The sequence below is a fragment of the Antechinus flavipes genome, chromosome 4 (assembly GCF_016432865.1).
Source record: "Antechinus flavipes isolate AdamAnt ecotype Samford, QLD, Australia chromosome 4, AdamAnt_v2, whole genome shotgun sequence".
Taxonomy (NCBI): domain Eukaryota; kingdom Metazoa; phylum Chordata; class Mammalia; order Dasyuromorphia; family Dasyuridae; genus Antechinus; species Antechinus flavipes.
Window position 1 is genome coordinate 275,952,842 of NC_067401.1, and position 20,079 is coordinate 275,972,920.

At 32.9% G+C, this 20,079-nt stretch overlaps 1 protein-coding gene across 1 annotated transcript in view; it reads right to left on the reverse strand.

The window, feature by feature from the left end:
* SIM1 (SIM bHLH transcription factor 1) overlaps positions 1–20,079 on the reverse strand; it is an 81,010-nt gene that overhangs the window by 34,677 nt on the left and 26,254 nt on the right. The gene's annotated exons all lie outside the window — the stretch shown is intronic.

Consider the following 20,079-nt stretch of genomic DNA (forward strand, 5'->3'; position numbering starts at 1 on the left):
TAGAGATTTAAATATCCCATAAATATATTGAATTCACGAATTTTCTTATTAGAAATAAAAATCTGTGTCTGAAACCAGTGGGAATTTTTTAAAATACTTGAAAAGATAAGAGGAAAAAATAAATGTTTCCAAATTCCTCACTTTTTCTAATGTTAATCACAAAAAAAGTAAAAAATTCAATCAACAAATTTAGACAGCTTTCATACTTATCACAGAATAATTATAGTATTTGATTAACGTAATACACCATACTGATTCATAGTTCATCAGTTTTTATTGTTTTATTAACTTTTTCAGTACAAAATAACATATCAAATTCTACTGGTACTTCTGCAATGTAGCTATTTAATGAATAAAGATTAAATGATGTACTTTGGGACTTTAGTGAGACCATATTAGAAATGGAAGTCCCCCAAAATATCAGTTCTCAGAATATCAATTTCTAAGGACTGCACTTCAGTATTATTTCAAAATATTACAATTCATATCTGAGATCAATTTCTTATTTATTAACAACTCATAGTTACTAGATTATAAGTTTCATGAAGACAGAAGCCATATCTCTTTCAAACTTGATATGTACTTTGAATGAGGCAAGTACTTAACAAATGTTTGTTGAATCAAGGTTTGTACAAAAACACGGGTACAACTTACTCCAAATTTCTTAGCCAGGCATATAATGCCATTTGCAATCTAACTTCTACCTATATTTCCAGTTTTATATTCAGCTATAACTTTCTTTGGGTCAATTTGTGTTCTCTGAACATACTCTGTACTCTCCAAGCATTTGTTCACACAAATTTTCCTTCCTATAATGACCTCCTTATCTCTTTTCCATCAAAAACCTATCTATCCCTCAGGGCCCATATCAAATCTGATATCTTTGTGAATTCTTCCCTAACTAGCATTTAATCTTTGTATCTCATTTTCATACATATATATATATATATATATATATATATATATATATAACCATGTACAAGACTTTATAAACTCCACATTTCATACATCTCTGCATCCAGTGGTATAGAACCTAGTATATAGTAAGTATTAATAAATATCTGCTCATTATTGCTTCCAGTAGCTCTGTGGCAAAAGCAGAAAACTAGAGAAATAAGAAAAACTTTAAAATTTGAGTTATTTTTCTCTAACTATGCATCTATTAACCAATTGGTCCTTCTTTATGAGAAAAAACTCTTGGAGAGATCCAAAAAAATCATCCAAAAAAAAAAAAAAAACCCAAATCACCTCTCTGTTCTCTGATAAGTCACTTACACAGTGTAAGTCAAACAAATGAAAATCTCATCTTGACCAAGAAAGCTCACACTTAGGTTATTGGTCAATCAGCTTGCAATCTGACACAATTTGCCATTTTGTAAATAAAGCAATGAAAGCTCAGAGGACAAAGTTCCTTGGCTTCTAGGAGTCCAATTATTATCTCCTGTTTCTAATGTAATTTTTCTTGTGAAATTTTTTTATTAAAAAACAGAGATATTCACTTTTAAAGCAGATACTACTGTGTACTACTGTGCTTCTTCTGATTGAATTTTTACTCAAGAGCAAAGAGCCGAAATGAATGTGCTCCAATAAGAAAGGAAAAAGGATTTTTTTTGGTGAAGTTCCTGAAAATATTTATAACTAACTCTGAAGTGACTACTAAATCTACATCTTAGCTCAGCCACTGTGAGGCTAGAGACAAGAAAGATAAACAAGGATAATCTCTCTCTTACCCTTTCAAGAAATATAATTTATATAATATTTAAAGGGTTGCAGAGTTCTTTATAAATATTTTCTCATAATATTTTCATATTTCATATTTTCTGAGAGGTAGAAATTATTATCATCCCCATTTTATATATAAGGAAAATAAGACAAAGGTTAAATGATTTATCCAGGATTATCCTAGTAAGTAGGGACCTGAATGTAGATCTTCCACATCCCAGGCTCAGCCCATTATTCATTGTACCATCTCACTGCTTCTAAGTAACAATGAATCATATTCATATTCCAAGACAAAAGTTATCATCAGCTAGATGTGATTTTACAAGCAGAAGAAATTCCCAAGTGGAGTGATTTGATACCAGTATAGGCAGACCTTCTCTGCAATGTAAAATCTCAGAGAGTTGCCTAGAACACTGAGAGGTTACATGAATTTGTCTAGGGTCCTATAGCCAGTGTATGTCATAATGGGAAATTTGAACTCAGGTCTTCCTGGCTTTAAGACCAACTTTCTATATGTTTTGACACTTTCATAATTATAATATTCTAAAATTCTTCCATTATTTCTGGATTCAATATAACTTAATAGGTATATTAATATAGGTATATATTATATATTAATATAGGTATATTAATCACTTCCAATATAATAGTAGTATTGCAATGAATTTCAAGGAAACGTGTTTAAATGGTATGGATATTTCTCTTGCCCATACAACAAATCTCAATCTTCTTTTAACTCTTTAGTGTTAAAAGTTTTAACTCTTCATCCATAATGGGCCAACTTGATGAGGAATCCTTCTGAGATAAACTAGACTGATTTTCACCCATCAGTGTAATCTACTAAGTAGTTCATATTCAAAGTCTCTCAAGCTTGAAAGGATCTGCCAAAGCTTGCACTCAGTCCGTAAATAAACATTTATCTGTTATTGTTCAGTTGACATACAGGATGGGAAATAGTCATGCTACTCATCACATTTTGATGTTTTCTTGGGGGGGGAGGGGAATACTAAAGTAGTTCAGCATTTCCTTCCCCAGTTTGTTTTATAGATGAGGAAAATGAGGCAGAGTTGAGTGACTTGACCAGGGGTATCTAAGATCAGTTCTTAACTCAGAAAGATGAGTTTCCAGACTTAGGACTTTATTCACTGTGCCACCTAGCTACCCCAGTCTACCATGTATCAGGCATTATGCTACACATTGGAAATAGGAAGAAAGGCAAAAAAGTCAGTCCCTGCCCTCAAGGAGCTCACAATCCACTGTAATACTCTTCAAGAAGCCAAGTCATCCTCATACCATAAAGAAGCCATGCAGTAGAACTTTGGTCCCAAAATTATACCCACTAATAAATCTTTTAAAATTAATAAATGGTTAAAAATGCCAAAATAGCCATAATGATATGACAAAAAGTAAGTCCTAAGAGTTGGAGAAGTAAATTATTAAATGAATGGGTTATATTATATATCAATATGACCATTTTTTGTTTTTATATGGATGGGGAGGTGCTTTTAAAAGGGTAATTGAGTAAGGAAGGAAAATGTCAGAACTAAATTCCTATGACAGTTAAGCAGGGCAGTACTACAACTACACAAAGCACAGATGAGAGACTAGAAATAGGCTACTGTACTAAAAAACACTGTCCTATCACAGCATCCCTCCATTTGTATGTTACAGGGAGAGTTTCACCACAATGCTAATGAATATATTGCTGATGCATGATTACCCTTAATATGAGGCTGTTTTTTTTTCAAAATGCTACCTCCAGAGACAAATAGAACATTTGCATGCGAGTGGAAAAGTGCCACACATGCCACCAGATTGTAAAACAAAAAAAAAAAGTCATTAGTTCCAACCTTTATAATGAAAGACACTAACAGAATTCTCTGTTTCTGGTTACTATGACATATAGGATGGGAAATAGTCATGCTATTCATCACATAAAGGAAATGAGAATACAGAAAAACAAACAAAGACTGCTGTTCTTGTATTAAAAACAAAAATAATGATATTCCCTGGGATTCTGAAGCAAGTATTTCCTCAAAACTGTAGCAAGGAAATGACATGATTTCTATATTTTAGTAAATATCAGAGCTCTTTTCTCTAAAGCTAACTATCAATCAATTAGTAATCATTAAACACCAACTAAATACATATATGAAGCACTGAGGATACAAATACAATGTATTGTATCTTCTCACAAGCAGCTTATATTCTGATGCTGCTTCTGCTATTTTACTCTAATTTTCTATGGCCATTCACTTAAGAGTATCTTTTCAGTGTTAGAGACCAAAACATTTAAAAGATAAATTCTTTGCTAACGTTTATATGCACATGTATAATTGATATTAAATTGCTTGCTTTCTCAAGAAAGCATGGAAGAAGGAAGGAGGAAGAAAATTTGGAACTCATAATCTTAAAAAAATAAAAAAAATCAAATGTTTAAAAAATCTTGTTTACATGTAGTTGAAAAAAATGAAAATTAAATGTTAAAAAGTGCTTCACAAATATGAAGGAAGGAAGAAAGGAAGAAGGAAGGAAAGAAGGAAGAAAGGAAGGAAGGAAGGAAGGAAGGAAGGAAGGAAGGAAGGAAGGAAGGAAGGAAGGAAGGAAGGAAGAGTGAGAAGGAGGGAGAGAGGGAAGGAGAAAAGAAGGAAGGAAGAAAGGAAGAAAGGAAAGGAGGGAGGGATAGAAGGAGGGAGGAAGAGAGGAAGGAAGGAAGGAAGGGAGAGAGGGAGGGATTTAAATGCTAATCCTGGCTCTACCACTTGCTACCAGTGAGGATGGGGGGAGGGGCAGTATGTGGGAGTGTGGATGTGGATGTGTGAGTGGGTGGTTGTGAACCTTGGACAAGTCACTTATTTTCATCTTGACAGTAGTTTCCACGTTTCTAAAATTAGGATATTAGGCTAGCTGATTTCTGAGGTCCATATTCTTTGTGTAGCAATCAATCTATATTCATTGGAAAACACTACCCTCAAAAGATAGAGCAAGGAAGTGAGATGAGCAGAACCAGGAGATCATTATACACTTCGACAACGATATTGTATGAGGATGTATTCTGATGGAAGTGGATTTCTATGACAAAGAGACTTAACTGAGTTTCAATGGATAAATGATGGACAGAAACAGCTACACCCAAAGAAGGAACACTGGGAAATGAATGTGAACTATTTGCATTTTTGATTTTCTTCCCGAGTTATTTTTACCTTCTGAATCCAATTCTCCATGTGCAGCGGGAGAACTGTTCGGTTCTGCAAATATGTATTGTATCTAGGATATACTGCAACATATTTAACATATATAGGACTGCTTGCCATCTTGGGGAGGGGTGGAGGGAGGGAGGGGAAAAAACGAAACATAAGCGAGTGCAAGGGATAATGTTGTAAAAAAAAATTATCCTGGCATGGATTCTGTCAATACAAAGTTATTATTAAATAAAAATAAATAAATAAATAAAGTTCAAAAACAAAACAAAAAAAAAAAAAAAATAGAGCAAGGTACCATAAGAAACTACATCTAGCCTCTAATATGGGCATTTCACTTATTGGCGTGCTTTCTACCAAAAGCTTTATACAAAGTTTTTAAAAAATGAAAGAAAAGCAATGTGGTGTGATTGGAAAGAAAGCTGACTTCAGAGACAAGAAGACCTAGATTCAAGTCCTACTATTGCCATAATTTCTCAGTGCCTCCTAGATAACTGTGTAAGATGACAAGGTGCACAAAAGGCTCTGATCTGTATGGTAGAAACCTGAAAAGCACCCATCGTGCAAGTACCAAAGCACAATTAACTATGCACTAAGAGATAAAAGGTAAATCTTTCTGGGTTGGGCCTGGCTCAGTCACATCAGCAAATGACATTCTCATAAGAATGTATATCTTGAAATATATATGTATGTATGTATGTATGTATGTGGGTGTGGGTGTGTGTATATGCATGTTCAATAAAGTCTTTCAATTTGTCCCTGTGGAGCAAGACAGACTAAAAAGGAATAACAGAAAGTTTTATCTAGAAAAAAGAATTTAGTACATACTGAGTTTTTAACATCCATCTTGCATGAATTGCATTATATAAAATCTCCTTAGAAATACTTTTTGTTAAAGATTCTATTTAGATCATTGTAGGTGATCACCTCAAGGAAGGGTTAGTTCAGTTCACCCAAAGCCAATAATGTAAGAGAATCAGTATGATAAACCATCTGCCACATATTTGGTTGTCATCAAGGTAAATAGAATGATAAATTACAAATTTTCCATTTATTAAATTTAAATTGGTAAATTCAAAATGCCAGATATTCTTCCACTGCTGGAGATCAAAGAATTAGTCATCTACTTTCTAAAACTAGCTTTGCAATTGATCCAAATGGGGTTTCCAGCCCTAAAAGTAGTAGGACATGGGTAATCTGCAATCACTAAAGCTTGGAATTGGTCGATTGCATCCCCATTTCCACAAATAAGCAAGCATAATCTTATTCAAATATAGGCAGTCAAGAATTACTCAGTTCACAAATTTTGTCATCTGTATCTACTCTAAACTTTAAAATAGTTCCAGATTCACTTTTTTCTCGTAAAACTGTGTAATCTCATTGTCATAGGTCTTTCTTGACGAGAGTAACATGTTACACAGCACAATTCATCATCAGTGTCAACTTGTTCATTGCAGCCTCTTAGCTTAGCAAATATTTTTGTAATTATTCATTCATACAGATTATCCTTCATTAGATGTGTTCCAAATTCATCTGGATATAAAATAATTTTATACTTGAGTTTATATTTATATCATGTGCAAAAATTAGGATGATGCTTAATTTGATATTTAGTATTTAGAAGATAAAATATTATTAGAATAAAAATGTTCTCACAGAATACATATCCCCATTGTATAAAGCATCTAATTTTCCTTAGGATAGTTAGGGAGTCCCTGCTATAAACTTTGATGCCAACTACAAAAAATTATAATAATGTCAATCCAATAGTTTTTAATTAAAGATCTGGAACCAGCACTATGAAAAATCACTTCTACTCCCTGAAAACAGACACTTGAATTTTCGATTTTATAGACAATAGAATTGTCTAAAGTTTGAGTTCATTCTTATCTGGGATTCTTGGAGCTTTCTCTTTCTTCCTGCATTAGCCAGAATTTTTATCTCCATTTTAGATAACTTCTTATTTTACTTCTCTGTTGATCTTTCTGCATAATGTTTAACAGAATTCAGTTCCTCTTTGCCTGTTTTATGTTATATTATAATTTTTAATGGATGTTGCCAGATTTCCCAATTGAGCTATCCATTTTTTTATACAGCTGAAGGTGATCAAATTACTCTGAAAAACGTGGAAACAAAGACATACAACTGATTTGGCTCAAAAAGATGTTGATTGAAATAAGCAGAGTATTGCATTAAGCAGTGATGGGTTTAAGTGGGAATGACTGCCTATACTAAACTTTTTAATTGGATTCTATAGTCATTCTTACACGAAGTCCATGACCTTTCTTATAATCTGGCACCATGACTGTCTGTCCACAATTCCAACCTCTGCAGCAGAGAGACTTACTTAGTGCTTCATTTCCAAGCTCCTACAGAGTCCAGCCTTCAGGCTGATAAGCAAGATTCCTTACTGTGAAGGCCTCACAGACTAAAGAGTCCTGCAGGGAAATTACACTAAAGCGCCCTTGGAAATGTAATGGTTTCATACTAATAAGTGGATTTGTGTTTCTTCCTTGTGGTTTTCACCACTTGATTTGACACTTGTACTAGTTCCCAAATACAATTTGGTTTGCACAAATGTTGACTCGATAACATCCATCTATCTTCCATTCCTATGTATTCTCAAATGTACTAGGAAATTACTACCATCACAATCACCAGCTCAGTTTACCAAAAAAAAATATATATATATATATATATATATATATGTATTATATAGTATTTGTAGAGCTAAAACTCATTTAATTTCAATGTCTAAAAGAGAGGATCTAAAGGTGTTCTTCACCATATATATTTAAAAGTTAAATTCAAAGTTAAATCCCCAACATGGGGGAACATGGATGACAAGACATCTATTGAAATTGACAAGCAATTCTATGACCTTTTGCTAAGCTCCTCCCATTAAAACAGAATCTAGTTTATATGTGTCCTAATCCTGTCTTCAATCTTATTTCATTGTGATTTCTTATAGATAATGCAGACTTCAGTGATCTCTCCCACACATGAAATCACGGACAGCCTATCTTATATCAATTTTTTTTGTTTATTTCCTAATCCTACTATGTATATAGTAGGATATATATGTATGTGTGTGTGTGTGTATGTATAGAATTGTCTAAATTTTGAGTTCTAAAATTTGAGTTTGAATATATATATATATACACATATATATATAAGTACATATATATACACATACATATATACATATTATATATATATATACACACAGAGAGAAAGAGAGACAGAGAAATAAAGATATGGAGAGGTCTTTTTTCCCTGTTACAGCTACATCAGACATTCATATAGGTGAAGAACTATACCTAACCAACCTCCTTACCCCAAACCATCTGATAAAATTCTTCACAGAATATAGTTAAGTATGCAATAAATATTTTCCAATATTTGATATCAACTTTAGTATAATAAACTATCACTTATGCAAAGCATTACTTTCAGGGTACATTCTAGAATTGGATTCTGTTCCCTATCTTATACTTTATCTAATGATGACTGATAAGATTCTACATGATCCTGGTTCATAAAATAAATGCAAAATTATAGTCGATAAAACTGAATTATTTAGGGTATTTCACAGTATTATAAATTATTAAATAGGATGGCATAAATAGAAACTCTTAGTTACTTTGTATATTGATTTAGAATTATATCACATTGTTCCTTAACATTCCTTATTTATAATTATGATAATGACTTTAAATAAGAAAGCTGATGAGTAAAAAGTAACTCCCTATACATCATTCTTTTTTGACATAGGATATCAAAGCCTAATGTCAATAACCAAAAGAAAATTAAATAGAAAAAGAAGAAATTCAGATACACTAATAATTTAGCATCATGTAGTTTTAAAATGGTTAATTTACTGATTAAAAAAAAACTACACTGAGTTAAATGTGAGTATGTGTCTGTGCACAACCCTAGACATTAAGCAAATAAAAATCCATAGAAATAAAAACATGATAGAATCAGTGTGATATGTCTCATTTTTTCTTCTGTTGCTTATTTATTTAACCAAACCATCTCACATAAACCCTTCTAAAAATATGTTTACTCTTTTTTTAAAAAAAAAGAAAAACAATTTGGCCTTTAATGCCAGATTCAAGAAAATCATATGCATTATAATCAATTCTTCTCCAAATTATAAACTGAATTTTGAATCCCTACAATAATGTAAAGGAGTCCTTTTCAATCAAATGCTCCGAACGTATACTTCTGGACACATATGCTTCTAGGAAAGGCTCTTTTTTGCTAGACTCCCAAATGATGCAGGGACTTACAGGTAATCATTATTCATAAGGCCAATTGGTTATTGTCCTCCTTTTTCAAAGAGGACAAAAATAACATCATTATGTTGGGGTCAAAGTACAGTGTATCTGACTATGGCTGATCAGATCAATAGGATCTCAGAAAGCTCTACCACAGGTCTTATACAAATAGTTCATATCATTATTCTATACTTGTTCTTGTTCAGCATTCCCTTATCCATGTGATTCAACTACATAAACTGAATCTCTTATACCTTCAGCAGCTGCCTCTTGTCTCTTCTAACATTTATTCTCTCTTTCTTTTTTCCATAGCCATATCCATGATCTAGCCTTTTCCTCTCACTCCCACACATATAAAGTAACTGGTTTCTATTGATTTCACCTTAGGCTTCACAGTTGTCACTTTCTAAACCATTTTACATCCTCTCTAACTTGCAATATCAGCCTGCAAAACTTTGTTTCCATGAAAATACACGCATAAACTTCAATGGTTCCCAAAGTTATTCTTTGGGAAAAAACCTGCTATTTTATACTATTACCTACAAATGAAAAGAAACAATGAAGTTTCACCTTGTGGTTTTAGCAAATAGTTCAATTATCAATAAATTTTAATATACACATTTAATATTATCTAAATTAAGTTAATTCTAGTTTGTTTTTTTGGTCCCCATCTAATATATTATAATACTCAGAGTCTTCCTCATATATCTATCTGTAGATATAACCTGCTCATCTCTCAATTATGTTCTCCAGTTCTCTAAATTCTCTAAATTTTGCCTGTCCTGATTTTTTGGCTGTTTTTACTGTTTTGGGGACTGAGGGTTGAAGGTCTTAGAAGTCAAAAATAAAAATGTTATATTTTGTAATGTGTATCTGTGGCATAAATTAAAATTTTCAATTCTGCAAGACTAGTTCACTCTCCTTCCCCAAATCTCAAGCACTATTTAGGAAGATGACAAAAATATAATATTATCAGTGTAGTGCAAAGGGAATTTAGTCTGCAGTCAGAGAATCTGAATTTTAATAAGAACTTTGATACTTACAACTTGTATATTTTGATAAAGTTATCTAAGTTTCTTCGATTTTAAAGATATCTTCTAGTCATCTAGTTTGACTTCTGAACAGGAAATCTACCTCTATTACAATTTCTAGAAGGGAACATTTTCTTATAGGTCTATACTGAGAGAGAACCCAGTACATTTTAAGTGGTTCCAATTCATTATTTAATATTATATTATCCATATCCAAAATTTCACTAAATTTTTCTTTACATAAAGCCAGAATGTACTTGTCAAACTTCCACTGATTCTACCTGGGAGCTGATTATTAGATTTTTCAGTATTAACATTGAAACTCAGAAATCAGCAAACACTACAAATTAGGGCTTGGTTTACAATTTTGTTGAATATATAGATTTAAGAAAGTGATGGGAAAATGTTTCAAATATACATTAAATTAATATACATTAATTAAATTATCATTGCATACATGATCCCTTCTTCCCACTCTCAGAGCTTGTGAAACATTTACTCTGCCAACCCCTAATCTTCTCTTCACTCCTCAACACATGATCAGTTCTTTAAACTATTTCTCCAGGAATCTCATTATGCTGGAACTCTAATCTAGAAATTCACCAGCTTGTCAATGCCCTTCTTAAAATTTGGTACAATGAACTGAAAACAATGCCAGACATACAGAAAACTAGTATAACTAGACTCTCATCTCTCCAGTCCCAGACATTGTATCTTTCAAAGAAGTCTAAAATAAAGATCCTGTCAATTCATTGAAATACTCAAGTCTTTTTCATACAGACTATCATCTTGCCACATCTTCCTCATTTCTAATTCCCTTTTCTATACCTTGATTTTCTTCTCTGTGAAACAAAGAGGTTGAACATATTAATTCAAAGGTCCCTTCCTGTCCAGCAAATCTATGATCCCAGGAAAACAAAAACAGGATAAGAACATGGCAATGGTACTTGAATCAGTCATGGTTTGCTTCTACATTTTACAGCAGATCAAAGAATGATAGCACTAGAAAGGACCTTGGAGGCCATCTTAAGCCAACTCTTTTGTTTTACATATAGATGAAAAAACTAAAGCCAACAGAAGTGAAGGGATTACTCAGTCTCACATGACTAAAGTTAGTAGCACAGCTAGACTAGACCCTAGTCTTCTGAAATTGCACTGCTTTTCTTGTCACAACACATTGTGAACCAGAGCATAGCCACAGCCTCTGGGAAAGTCATTGTAACATTGTACAATGGCTAAAACTATTACCAAATGATAAATAAAGTAAACATGATACTATGGGCATTGCAACAGGGAGGAAAAAAAGACATATCAAAAATTTTTACTGATGCAAATAATGTTTTTAAATGTACAAATCTCCATTTATTCAACTTAAACATTTTGTGGTATGTTCCATTGCATTTATCCTTGATTAAGCTTCTTCTGGATAGTTAATCATTAATGGTTTCTTTACTGTTGCTATGCAAACAGCTCATTTATACTTAGGACATATCAAATCTCAAAGACATGTTCTTTAATTGGATTCATTTATTTCTAATCTGCTTAAGCCCTTACTACTGTAATGCTTGACTAAATATATATTAAACTCTTTTATTTAAACTGCTAAAATAAATTTGAAATGCGTTCCATGAATAAAAATATTTAATTGAACACATGTTCTATCATTGTTGTTATGTGCCTCACTGTTCACAAATTATTCGAAATGGCCTGGTACACAAGCTTTTGTTATGACTAAAAGAAAAAAAAAAGATGTATGAATGGTTGCTAGGGAATTTGGGGTTGCATGAAAATGAGAGGCCTCCTTTTTAAATTATTTTTGCATGTACTGTCAGAGATTATGAAAAAGCATATAGGGTTTACAGATTCTGTATACTGGGATTAGCATTACCCTTAGATAGAGTAATTGGATGCCAATACAGTAAGATCTGAAGGATCTGGAAAAACTCTGAAAAACACTATTCTTTAATCTGATTCTAAGATTCAACCGATAAAGATTTATTTCTGTATTTTAAGGCTTCATCTTCAATAAAATGTCTTCAGAGAAGCACAAATATTAAGCTTTACCAGCCTTTTTTACATTTTTCTTGCTTTCTTTTTTCTTGGTTTCTACATTTCATTTTTTCTTTCCTTTCTTTCTCCCTTACCTCCCCTTTCTTTCCTCTTGGTCTTTCCCTGTGATTTCATTGGTATGAAACTCACTGTATGGTTATAACCTTAGATAGCTGTGACTTCCCTAAGATAATATAGTCATTATGTGTCTGATATGTAACTTTAACTGAGTAATTCTTGCTTCCAAGATAGGACTTTTATCTATTATGACTCATTGACTTTTACTAAATCAATTTTTCCCCTAGAGAGCATATTTTGACTTGGGAAAATGGAGATCATCAGAGGGGACTTCAGTATCTGAGAGAAAAACAAGAGTAGTCTCCAGAGAGAAGGAGAGAAGACAATTAGAAAGAAAAGAAAATGGTTATAAAGACAAATTTCAACTGTTTCCCAATTTCAGATGTGATCCAGCCCTACCTCTTTCATCCAACTTCATTCAAGATGAGGAAACTACAACTTTCACAATGTTATATAGATTAATAAAAAGAAGAGTCTGAGATTTGAACTCACATTTTTTTTGGCTACAAATCTAGTGTTTCATACTTTGTTGCTCCAAAGTGGTTTTGGAGAGAAGAACAGTTGAAGAATTTATATGTTTTGCCTGTCCACACTGTAATTTGATTTGAGAAAGACTATTCATTTTCAATATTCTTATTTTAGAGATCAATAAATAAATATATGTTAAGCACCTACTATGTACCAAACACTGCAACTAAAACTCACAAGAAACTAAGTGACTCATGCAAAGCAACACAGCCGAGTTTAAGATCTAAAATGTGGATCCCAGCATCAGCACCAAGTCCCATTGACACAAATATTTTATAAAGAACTATTTTTAATATGTTTTACGACCTTCCCTAAATGAAACAATACAATTGAAATAAGTGTTTCCCAAATAAGAATCCAATAAAAGATTTCTCACATTCAAATTGGTTTAGGTTGATTGACATCTTTTATGAACCAAAATGACATCACAATGATGGGGTAAAGGTACAGAGTATCCAATTGTGGCTCCACATCTGTATCTGATAAAAAGCTCAGAAGACTTTACCACAAATCAGGCACATCTAGTCCATAGTCCAATAGGAGATGCCTAGATAAGGAAGACTTTACCTTTAAATATTTCTCCAGTTGTTTTTACCTGGCTTTGTGAGGTAGTTCTCACAAAACAGCAGTACCTGCACTTTGCTGGTTTTTTTAAACTACTCTAATTTAATGACTGACATATGCTCTGGGTAGCTTTGAATCACCATCCTCCAGAGCATCCTTGGAACCCTGCAGGTACCCAAATCCAGGAAAACAAATTAGTGCTACATTCTGCCCAGGCTGAGGTAAGATTTCAACAGTTATTATAAATTCTGTTTGTTTCCACACTGTTGGTCTCTTAGTGGTTTATAAGAGATGAGAATGAAAAGAAAAAGCTGCTGTTGTATTTTATAGGTTCTGCAAGAAAACTGCCCTTTTAATGTTATCTGTTGAGATTATTAAAGGACACAAATATCAATTAATTAACTGAAATGGAAAACAAGCAAACCTCATGTCTGTTTCTTCCCTTTAACCATTAGAGCAACACAATAGTTGGCAAATTATCAAAAGCACAGAGAGAGAAAGAAGAATGACAAAACTGGGATGACAGAGACTCTTTGGAGAAAGTCGAGGATTAAAAAACAGGACCAGCACCTTCAATTGCATCTTCAGAAGAGAGAAGGATGAGAGTTACCAAGTAGCCTAGGACAATGTTTCCCAGGATGTTCCTCAGAACCGTAGTGATGCCAAGAATGTGAAATCTATGAAATCCATGATTTCATAGTGATATTCCCCTCTCCCAAGACAGAAGATATGAACTCATATATCAAAAATATTTAACATATGTGGCCACTTTTAAACATGAAAATAGGCTCATTTTACTATTTTACTCCAAAATGTCTTTGTCTCTCCTTTTTCCTAGGAATAGTCCATATTTCCTAAGTTCCTCAAATCAGCATTTCTGGGTTGTCAAAATATTTCAAATCCCAAATTAGTTTCAAAGAAGCTATTATACAAGGACATAACCAGTGTTATTCATACCACAGAAATAATATAATAAGTAGTGAGGGATTTCAGTGTGAATGAAAGAATAAAAGAGTTTGAATCTTATCATAACAAGTTAATATAGAAGTTCAATAGTATAATGTCCATTTCCTAACCAAGAATCCATATTAACAAAATTTTGAGATAGGGATATAATGAATTGCTTAAATAAGATACAATGAGTTATTTGGATAAGAAAGCCTCCATCAAAGAAGGGGAATATTCTCCTTTTGTTTAAGGGATTTTTTTAAAGTATTTGCCTTTTAAATCCAGCTCTAACATAAACTAAAGGCCAGGGACAAATCATTTAGCCATTCTTGGGTCGTGGTTTTCTTATCTCTAAAATAAGGGAATTGGAGAAAATTCATATTTCCCAAATTCAACTGTATCATGGACAACAAAAAAAATCTATGTTCTCAAAATTCTATGCCTTCAAAAATCTCTCTGCACAAAAAACTGAATATAGTTATTTTGTGCAGAACAAATGCTTAATGAATGTTGATTGATTGTATACTGTTCATTCAAATGTCTCCCCTCATAGATTATAAATGTCTTGAGGTCAGGGACTATTTCATCTTGATCTTTGTATCCCTGGTCACTATAATAGTGTCTGGTACATAGGAAGAACTTGAAAAATACCCCTGCATTCAAGTCTATGTGTTTGATCTTGGGGAAGGCACATAATCTCTCTGAATTTTCTTGTTCTTCATCTGTAGAATGAAGGGACTGATCTATATTATTATGTCTAAGATCCTATGACCTTGATTCTCCATGTTTTAAGGAATGAGAACCAGACATTTGAGAAGGATGTGAAAGAGGGGAAAAATGTAGAGGGGGAAGAAACGGGATGGCAAGTAGAAGGAAGGAAATGAGGGAAGAAGCAAGATGCATGGAAATGGAACCACAGCAAAATGAAAAAAGAAAGGAAGTCAGGTTTTCTTTTTAAATTTATATGATTTTGGAAGTAAGAATATTTGGATAGCAAAAATTCTGAATGTTAATTTTTTAAAAAATTATCCCATTGCTCAAAAATCTTCAGGCTCTCTGAAGTCTGAAGATTTCTTAAGTCCCTTCAATTTAAAAAGGTATAGAAATCTATAAATTTCATAACTTTTACAGTGTCAACTACTTTGCATTAACTTTTATGGGCTTTAAAAAAAATACCGTGCTGGTGGTTTTTATAAATTGTTTTTCATATGAAGAGCATTTACTAAATTAATGTTTGGGACTGGAAGCCATTAGGTTAAGCCAGGGCAAAAAACAGAACAGGGCAGACATCGACTGAGAAAGGCCCTCGGCTGCATTGTGGAAGTTCCAGAATTGGAGGGCATTAACCTACATTATGCACTAGCCCAGAATCATTGATTACTTTCTGACCTATTTTTAAACTAGCTTGATTTAGCTTAAATTTTGTACCTCACAAAGTAGTGTAAAAAAAAAAGTACTTTTCGATTTGTCTCTGCCTTGAGCTGCTCAGAATTCTTATATTTTATATTTACTATTTACTCTATCAATAGCCATAAGTTACTCTCAGTGACTCTCCATGCAAAAAATATAAAAATCTTAAACCTAACAAACCACCCCACAACATTTTAAAGAACATTTTTTAAAATAATCATAACATATTATGTAGGAAGGAGAATAATAGAGAGAACAGAACTGCTAAAATCAAAGAACATAGGTCCAAACCTCACCTCTGATACCTTCTACCTGGTCACCCAAGACAAGTATCTACCTCCCTGGGCCTCAGTTTTATCACTTGTAATATAAGGAGATCAGACTACATGGATTTCCAGTTCTAGATATTATTATATGCTCTAATAAGTTAATTAATAGACTCCCTAGGAGTAAAGCTCTTTTATGCACATTAGCCATTTTTTTTTACATTATACATAGTTATACATAAACTAGTGGAAGTAGAATTGCTTGAATTTTCAACTGCATTCCAAAAGTAGCTAAATACAGAGCTCTGTGCTGAATGCCTACCCAAATAGAAATAAACAAATCTGTGAAGCCTTTGGAGTCTGTCCTCCACATTCCCAGCTTCAGAGGCTCAGTGCTCTTCAACACTTCCTATTAAAATGGTGAAACATCTGTCATCAGTCATTTCCATTTATTAGCTAGCTGATTACACTTTTGCTGAAACTTGTTTAAGTATTATAACAACCAGGTCTTTGTATTTTGAGCCTTTTCTTTCTGATTGTAAGATAAGTAGCTTTTTATCTTATTAAAGAAATTACTGAGCACACAAATCAAATTAGGGTGAAGAATCAAGGGAACCTTTGAATAACACTAGGCTTGCTCAATCCAAAAAAAGTAAACTTGATTTACTACTCTTAGGGTAATTTTGGAGTGAAAAAAGGAGACTGAAAGGATGAGTTGTTGGTCTCTGCCCCACAGACTTTTATTCTCCAAGGGAAAACAAGCTAAACCTGACTTCTGCTAAATGCCTTGTTTCAGAGATTTCTGCTGCTGCTATTGCTATTGCTATTTGATGAAGAATATTACCAACTTTTTTCCAGGACCTAGAACTTGCCCTGGTCTTAGAACAAGTCCGTTAGCAGGTATCTCTTTAAAACTATAAATGCAAGCAAAACAAACCAAAAAAGGGTTCCCCTTTTTCAAGTATATCACAACAGGTATCTTCTCCTTAACTCAACCCTATCTTTTTGCTCCAAGATCCCTAAAGACAAATTAATGTTAAATCCAAATCAGTGTGAATATTGACATAATTTTTATTAAATTTGATATTATTTTAGTTAATATCTAAGTCTACACTATCACAATGAATTGAAAGGCATTCCTGTATCTGAATAGAAGCAATCTGGAATGTTATTTAATCCATCTGAAATTATAAAATTTCTGGCACATAATGATTTTTACTGTAATATAATCTTTATTTTTAGAAATATTATCATACTAGAACTATTTCTGTACAATATAATAGAAAAAAAGAGAGACAATTCACTCTTAGGTACCATAGTTTTGAAACATCGAAAACATGTTAATGTTCCTCTTCTTCAATTTAGTAATGTTAACCTATACATAAAATACCTAAGTTAAGGGGAAAATGTGCTGTATAGCAGAGAAAGCACTGCTTTCAGAGTCAGTGGCCCTCTAAATGCCTTTCCTTCTAAATCTATTATCCTATATTCCGCAATGTGACTTTTGTGATCTTTGGTTGGTCGCTAAAACTGAATTTCATTTTATTCTTTGGTAAAATGAAAGAGTAGGAATGAATGGCCTTTGAGGTTTCCTGCAGCTCTAAATATTTCTACAATTTTTTAAACATAAAATTCTTCTATAAACATCAGCAGTGGATCACTATTTGAACAAAAATCTAGAAATATCATTTGTATGTTCCTATGAACTCTACTTATATGCATTACAAAATTATATCCAATGCTGAGTATACTGAAATCTATTGAGAATTTTCTTATGTAATGCCTTGTAAAGATAAAAAAACCTTTGGGTGTATCTGAGGGTGTATCCTTCTAGATCACCATTTAGATCAACAGTGATAGATTAATTAGAAATAAAGACTAGTTATAGCAAAAACAAAAATTATAAATTCATCACCCTCTAAACCTCAATTGTACTACACAAAATTCTTATTCAGTAATTGTTCTCTGTGACTATTACTGTATAATTAGAGAAATATTTTAACGATTGTACATAAGGACAATAAGCTGGGTTAAGAATCAAATAAAGAAAAATGTTGCTGGATTGCACTTGTAAACTTGTGCAGTACTCTGTGACAGCAGACATCCTGTGGATTCCAAAACCTATCTCTTTAACACCAATATTCTCCCAGAGGGCCAAGAAGAATAGGAAGCATGGAACACTATAATCTCTGAAGAATTAAAATTACAAATAGCCCAAAGGGCAATAGAAAGACTCAAGCTACAGCAAGTTATCACTCACAACATGTTTAAGAAGTGGTGTAAAAGATGTTGTCAAGAATATGTGTGACTGGAAAAGAAGGTGGGCTGGTCATGAAGTGAGAATGAGGAAGAACAGATGGACAGCCCAAATGGCACTATATCAATAGAAGGAGTATCCATAGTCATGAAATCACACCTCCACCAAAGGACCTAACTAAAAAGAAGATGGGCAAGTATTTTTTTCCTATCAAACACTAGGGATAGAATTCAACAAAATAAGTAAATAAATTCACTTTAAAGACTTATACATGTTATTATTTGATAGTTTTAGGCATAAGGATTTCCAACATGGATACAAAGTGAACTACTAGCCATTAATTTCAAGTAAAGCACTTAAATTCTCTGGACTTTAGTTCCCTCATGTTTGAATTCATACAGTTCTCATTGTGTAGGATTCTACAGGAAAGTAGTGGAAAAGAGGTTTATCTGGAAGCAATATACTTTTATTTTCACTTCTTTCCCTCCTGAAATTATTAACACATACACAAAATAGAATGAAACACTAAGCCTAAAAACTTTCTTTAACCCTTAACATTTGAGAATTTAAAAATTACTATTAAAGAAAGGTCAACTCTACTCTTCATCCCTCCAAAGTACAGTAACAGATGGAAAATAGATGGCAAAAGGATGTAAGATACTACACGGTACTTACCTGCAGTTAAAATGTAACACACACACACACACACACACACACACACACACACACACTAGAAAAGAATTATAGTGTGGTAGAAAAATTACTGAATTTAAGGTCTTAAGTTCTGTGCTCAAGATCCAGCTATGACATTTACTACCTGGTTGAAAATGGGTAAGTTATTTAGCCTCTGAATGCTACAATGCTTTTTTCTGTAAAATGAGAGCACTTTCATCTGTAAATATTATTATTCTATAATTCATTTTCTTCTAAAGATTTACTAAGTTCAAGAGTTTAGAAATACAAAATGAAATTGTACATTATTCCTGCCCTCAAGGAGCTTACACACTAATAGAGGAAATAAGTACAATACAAAAGAGAGGCCTGAAAGGAATATGAAAAAAGAGACATCACCTTTACCTTTGGTAATTAAAGAAGGATTCACAGAGTGGCTCCACCTAAGCTGAGCCTTAAAAAAAGATTTCACCTAGCAAAAATGTGAAAAGAAGGTATTACAAGTCATGAAGGATTGCCTTCAGGGGTATATAAAGGCAAGAGAAAACAGAAAGAGATGGAGAAATAATTAATAGTCCAACTGGGCTGGAGCATAAAATCAAACAGAATTTGATAAATGGAGGTAAGTGGAAAGGTAAGTCAGAACTGCAAATAGCCTTATAAAGCAATGATGCAGAGTTTGTATTTTAATTTATAGAAAACTGACAGTCATTGAAGGTTTTTGAATGTAGTAGAATAGGCACTAGAATGATTATTTTGACAGCTATAAAGATAGTCTGGACAAGAATGAGAGCAAAGGAAATAGTCTGGAGGCTACTATAATAGTATGTATAAAATATAATGAGGCCACACTTATAGCTAGTGGCCAAGTGAATGAGGAGTAAAAAAAAAAAAAAAAGGAAGATACTGCCAAGTGAAAATTGTAGAATTTGGCAACTGACTGGAAGTGAAAGGTATAAGAAAAGAGAAAAGCCAAAGAGTTCTTGTTTGAAGTTCTGAGTTATCATCATCATCATAATTAGCATTTACACGTGCTATATGCCAGACCCTGTGATAAGCAGTTTAAGAATA